The sequence below is a fragment of the Neophocaena asiaeorientalis genome, unplaced genomic scaffold (genome assembly GCF_003031525.2).
Source record: "Neophocaena asiaeorientalis asiaeorientalis breed wild unplaced genomic scaffold, Neophocaena_asiaeorientalis_V1.1 scaffold872, whole genome shotgun sequence".
Classification (NCBI taxonomy): Eukaryota; Metazoa; Chordata; class Mammalia; order Artiodactyla; family Phocoenidae; genus Neophocaena; species Neophocaena asiaeorientalis.
In genome coordinates this window covers 10,545-17,489 of record NW_020171998.1, presented here as the reverse complement: position 1 = coordinate 17,489, position 6,945 = coordinate 10,545, and positions in this window count along the sequence as shown.

The window sequence follows — 6,945 nt, the reverse complement described above, 5'->3', positions numbered from 1 at the left end:
ATGATATTATACATAGAGAATCCTAAAGATGCTACCAGAAAAATACTAGAGCTAATCAATGAATTTGGTAAATTAGCAGGTTACAAAATTAATGCACAGAAATCTCTTGCATTCCTAGCCTCTAATGATGAAAAACCTGAAAGAGAAATTAAGGAAACACTCCCATTTACCATTGCAACAAAATGAATAAAATACCTAGGAATAAACCTACCTAAGGAGACAAAAGACCTGTATGCAGAAAACTATAAGACACTGGTGAAAGAAATTAAAGCTGATTGATGGAGAGATATACCATGTTCTTGGATTGGAAGAATGAACATTGTGAAAATGACGATACTGCCCAAAGCAATATACAGATTCAATGCAATCCCTATGAAACTACCAATGGCATTTTCCACTGAACTAGAACAAAAAATTTCACAATTTGTATAGAAACACAAAAGATCCCAAATAGCCAAAGCAATCTTGATAAAGAAAAACGGAGCTGGAGAAATCAGGCTCCTGGACTTCAGATCATACTACAAAGCTACCGTAATCAAGACAGTGTGGTACTGGCACAAAAACAGAAATATAGAGCAATGGCACAGCATAGAAAGCCCAGAGGTAAACGCACATATGTATGGTCACCTTATTTTTGATAAAGGAGGTGAGAATATACAATGGAGATAAGACAGCCTCTTCAATATGTGGTGCTGGGAAAACTGGACAGGTACATGTAAAAGAATGAAATTAGAACATTTCCTAACACCATTCACAAAAATAAAATCAAAATGGATTAAAGATTTAAATGTAAGGCCAGCACTATACAACTCTTATAAGAAAACGTAGGCAGAACACTCTATGACATAAATCACAGCAAGATCCTTTTTGACCCACCTCCTAGAGAAATGGAAATGAAAACAAAAATAAACAAATGGGACCTAATGAATTTAAAAGCTTTTGCACAGTAAGGGAAACCATAAACAAGACGAAAAGACAACCCACAAGCTGGGAGAAGATATTTGCAAATGAAACAACTGACAAAGGATTAATCTCCAAAATTTACAAGCAGCTCATGCAGCTCAGTATCAAAAAAACAAACAACCGAATCCAAAAATGGGCAGAAGACCTAAATCAACATTTCTCCATAGAAGACATACGGTTCGCTAACAAACATTTGAAAGGATGCTCAACATCACTAATCATTAGAGAAATGCAAATGAAAACTACAATGAGGTATCACCTCACATCAGTCAGAATGGCCATCATCAAAAAATCTACAAACAATAAATGATGGAGAGGGTGTGGAGAAAAGGAAACCCTCTTGCACTGTTGGTGGGAATACTAATTGATACAGCCACTATGGAGAACAGTATTGGAGGTTCCTTAAAAAACTGAAAATAGAACTGCCATACTATCCAGCAATCCCACTACTGGGCATATACCCTGAGAAAACCATAATTCAAAAAGAGTCATGTACCAAAATGTTCATTGCAGCTCTATTTACAATAGCCAGGACATGGAAGCAACCTAAGTGTCCATCAACAGATTAATGGATAAAGAAGATGTGGCACATATATACAATGGAATATTACTCAGCCATAAAAAGAAATGAAATTGAGTTTTTTTGCAGTGAGGTGGATGGACCTAGAGACTGTCATATAGAGTGGAGTAAGTCAGAAAGAGAACAACAAATACCATATGCTAACACATATATATGGAATGTAAAAAAATGGTTCTTAATAACCTGGGGGCAGGACACGAATAAAGACACAGGCGTAAAGAATGGACTTGAGGACATGGGGAGGGGGAAGGGCTGGAACGAATTGAGAGAGTGGCATGGACATATATACACTACCAAATGTCAAATAGATAGCTAGTGGGAAGCAGCTGCATAGCACAGGGAGATCCGCTCAGTGCTTTGTGACCACCTAGAGGGGTTGGATAGAGAGGATGGGAGGGAGATGCAAGAGGGAGGCGATATGGGGATATATGTATATGTAGAGCTGATTCGCTTTGTTATACAGCAGAAACTAGCACACCATTTAAAGCAATTATACTCCAATGAAGATTTTAAAAAATAAAGGAAAAAAAAAGAAGTTAGATATACAGTTTAAAATAATGTCTATAATACTTCAAACCGAGCATTCATGGTCTGAGAATACTTATTTGTCCATACATTTTTTACAAAGTTGTTATATTCTAGGCCTTAAGAATAACTTCTTTTAAGTTAAAAAACTCAAATTATCATTATTTGATCACAATGGAAGAAAGTAAATGATCAAAAGATCATCTTTTTAAAAGATGGTAACTAGATCACCTGAAAATTAAAAAAAAAAAATTGTTACCATCATAACTGCCGGGTGAAATTTAAAAGCAAAACTGAAATATTAAGAAGGAAAAAAGAATGCTGTAAATCATAGAATATAAAATAGGTTTAATTTGGAAACAGAAAGCTTTAAATAATTGAATTATTTTAAACATAGAGTGAAAATGATTATTTCATTCAAGAAATTATTAATGATCTACAAATAAAGCTAAGAACACAAAAGAAAATAAATAATTGTGCTGAAAGGAGAAACAAACAATAGTAGGAAGAGTACTGTTGACAAATAGACACAAGTAAGAGAAAGTTAGAATTTAAACTGTAATAAAATATAGCCAATGTAGCCCTTCACAAAGCTAATCAAGAGAAGAGAATAAACACAAATATAAAAACTAGACATGAAGCAGATTATATGAGAAACACCTTTTTCATTTAAGAGACTATATATACAATTTGATATAAACATTTCAATTAAATGCAAAATTACCTGGGCAATATAAAAATAAACTAAGGGTTATTGGGATTATATGAAATCATCTGTGTGAAACTTTTGAAAATTGTAAAGCACTGTCTAATTTAAAGAATCTTTCATTCAATAAAAGAATTTAAAAAAATAAACTATTTCAAGAATATATTAAAAACTCTGAACAGGCTATGTATGAAATAAAAGAACTTCTCATCCATGAACTTCTCATCCATAGGGTTTTGAAGTTAAGTTTTTAAATTGTCATAAATAATTTAATGATATGTAAACAGTTTAAGAATACAGAAAAATAGGGAAAGTTCTTTTGTTTGATAAATCATTGAGAAAAGTCATGTAGATCTCTACCTTCTGGCTGTATTTCACTTTCCGTTTTGATTTTAGTGTATTCAGATTTTATACTTTTCCTTAAGTGGATTGGAAATTTATATTTTTCATCAATAATTTTCAGTAATAAGTTTCAAAAATTGGTAAACAATTTTGTGCAGTATTCTTATAAATTTTTAATTGTTTTTCATAAACCTGTATTTTATTTTAAAATTATTTGCTATTTATGCTTTTTTTCCTCCAAATTTTTCAACTACTTGCCAATTTTGTTTGTTTTCTTTTATAAGAACATATATGTCAAGATGTCAAGGTTGTTGAAACACTATTGACACCTACTATTCAAAACAGTGATAGATGGGACAATTGAGGGGTAGGGGATTCAGAGGTAGAAACTATTATGTATAAAATAAGCTATAAGTATATATTGTACAACACGGAGAATATGGCCAATGTTTTGTAGTAACTATAAATGGAGTATAACCTTTAAAAATTGTGAATCACTACCTTGTACACCTGTAACTTATATAATATTGAACAGCAACTATACTTCACTAAAAAAATAATTGCAGGTGTAGAGTATGCCCTTTAGTGAATCCTTTCCATGTGAACACAAATGCATGTCTGAGAAATTCTCCTTCCTTATTTATTTGAATATTACTTCTTGTCCATCCTCTCTTGCCCATCTGGACGTTGTAGTGATTCCTCTCCTTTCAGACACAGCAAGGACTACATTGTTTCACTCCTTGAAACTAGACTTGGCCATGCACCTTGCTTGAATTGTGCAGTGGAGACAATGGACTTCCATTTCATGGTCAATGAACTGTGCAGTGGAAGCACTGATCAGGTAGTGTCTGGGGCCGTTGTGATGATGACTTCCTTTATACCACTAGGTTGGCACATGATGGAGTATTGCTCTGGAGAATAAACTGGACATGCAGCAGATTTGTGAGGCTGAGAAGTAAAATCTCAATGTTCTAAGCCACTGAGATTTTTAGAATATTTTTTTTCTAGCCTAATATTGACTCTAAGAGAAATATATCCCAAATTCTGGATCAACCCTATATATCCCTTATATTTTCTTCATTCATGTATTTAATTACTTTAAGTATGCTATTATTCTGGAAATTCTCTACCCAACTCTTCCTTAGTAATTTTCTCTTCAGCTATAACAAGTCTATTTATTTCATCTGCTATTTCTTTTGTATTAAATATAAACATTTAATTTTCATAATATGTATATTTTTTGAATGAATGCAGGTGTCTCTCAGAAAAATCAATATGGTCATTTTATAACCAGTTGTAACAATTCTATTGACTTTTTTCTATCTGATAATAAATATACTGTCTAGTGGCACCTTTTTAATGATGTTGGGTTTCCTCAAATATTTCGTGTTCATCAGTAGTGGGTCCATCTTAGACTCTCCCCTGAGTCTGCTGTGAATGACTGCTTGGAGGTTGAGATATAGTCTTCTGTCACGGATGATATTCTGGCTTGTTTACAGTGAGAGCGAAGAATGGAGGAGAGAGGCATGTTCTCGGGGGAATGCCTGGGTGGCTAGTCCTCTGGGTGTGGGTTCTTCCTAGACATCATTAGCATCCCAGCCACGGTCTCTTGTTCCACACAGTCTCATAGGAGACTGCCTTGTCAGATCTTCCTGGTCATTGGTGTGTGTGCATGTGTGCGTGTGCACGCACGTGTGCCTATGTGTGTGCCTGTGCACACATACACACAAAAGACTACCCACAGAGTTTTCTCTGCTGCAGGACTGCATCTCATATTCATGTTAATTGCCCCTGAATTCCTTTTTTGTGCTCAGACTCCATCACCTTTAGGCAAGCATCCTCTTTTTACAACATTGTTTTCCCATGAATCTACAAACAATCAGTGGCATAAACTGGATGGTAAAGGGCACAATCAGAATCCAAGTGTGTGAATTTGTGAATTCTCCCACTAACTTCCCCTTCGGATCCGCTCAGTGGACTAACTCAGTCCTGCCTCTCATATGAAATCTCAATGAGGTTCAACAGCACTTTTTTGTTATTTTTGCATAATAAAATAATTCTTTGTTTCCAGGTAATATAAAACCTAAACTGAACTAATAATGACATGACCATTATCAAACTCTAAACCAATTAAATTTTCTGTTATGCTCTAACCTAGATTGCCTTGGATCCTACAGATACAGGTTCTATCAATGAAATCTTCTGATGTTTTTTTTTAAAGGAGCAAATTTTTGTTTTAATATTTATTTATTTTGGCTGCTCTGGGTCTAAGTTGTGGCTTGTGGGATCTTTGCTGTGGCATGCGGGCACTTAGTTGCAGCATGTGGGAAGTCCCACCTTCTGGGTGTTATACAGTTCCCAAAATGACCTTTCCTTTTCTAACTAGCATTTGCACCTTCTTTAGAGACCTTGAGCTGCAGTTCCTAGGATTTTGGGACAGAAATCTCCTTTAGCTGGCCTCTTGAAATTTCTCCCCTCCCCTGGGCTTTTGACAACCTATCCTTTTGTTTGGGATCGTTTATACTTTTCAAGTCGTTCTTCTTGGGCAATTTCCCTTTGAGGGCAACACTAGAAACTCCCTCATCAGCCCACATATGGTTCCCAGGGAAACAGGTCATCTGTAGACAGTAGCTTTCTCTTAACCTTCTTTCTCTTTTCTCTGCCAACTCGGTCAATCGTCATGAAAATTCTATTGTAGAAGTTTAACACCTGTCTGCACATCTCAAGTTCCAGAGAACATCAATCCAACCTTTCTGAGTGCTTTAGAGATAGCTTTTGGTGTGCACTGTGCTCTTCCTTCCAAAACCCCTCCTTCTCTCATAGGGACCCTGATCAGTATTTCCAAGGGATTCTCCTCTAGAGGCCTCTTCCACATCAATTCTCACTGTAGGACGGTGACAAGCAACAGATGGCAGAGCACATTTTATAATTTCTTAGCATGCTCTTCATGCAAGATCTAACATCACATTTTACATTGTAAATATTTTTGACAATTATTTTCTGTTTGTCTCTATTTGAAATAGAGACTGGTTTTCGACTTTTATTACATTTGTCAAAAGTTTCAATCTGATCTTGTCTTCTACATACCTAGTAGGAATCTTCATACTATTTTCTATTAAATTAAGAGGTAACTTTCTTATTTTTCTGCCCAATTATGATTCATAAACTAAGTACCATATCAAACATTTCTAAAGATCTAGAACACAAATGGAAAACTAAAAGCATGGATTCAGTCCACAATCTGAAAATGGAAGTTTTTGAGTACTTTTATTGCTCATAGAACATGTTACTTTACCTGCCATCCATCTACATCTTTTAACCAGTCCAGCCATATCTCAAAACATTCAACTGTACAGATAAAACCCCTTTGTTAAACGTACAATATTCTTTATAGAGTTTCTGTGATGCTCCAGGCACTCTTCCAATGTTCTAATGATCAGGGAAATGGCAAAATATCATGGATATCGATAGATAGATGATAGATAGATGATAGATGAACAGAGACAGAGCTGCAGACAAACATGTATATCATTAAATAAGGGAGGATTAATGAAATAATATGGAATCACAACATAAGGAAACCAAAAGGCATATATGTGTGTTTGTGTGTGAGCAGCGTGAAGTATAATATTAGGCAGACATTACTCTTCATCTCTTGACACTTGGTCTTGGGTCAAGTGTTCATCCAGGTCATTTTATTTCTAGTTGAATCAGAATTCTGTAAGCACTGCCAAGTTTGGAAAGGTGCCATAACTTGAAGCTGTCAGAGTCAGTGCTATAGATTGTCCTTTAGCCATGGCAGTGAAATCTGCTGCCATATGGCATTCTC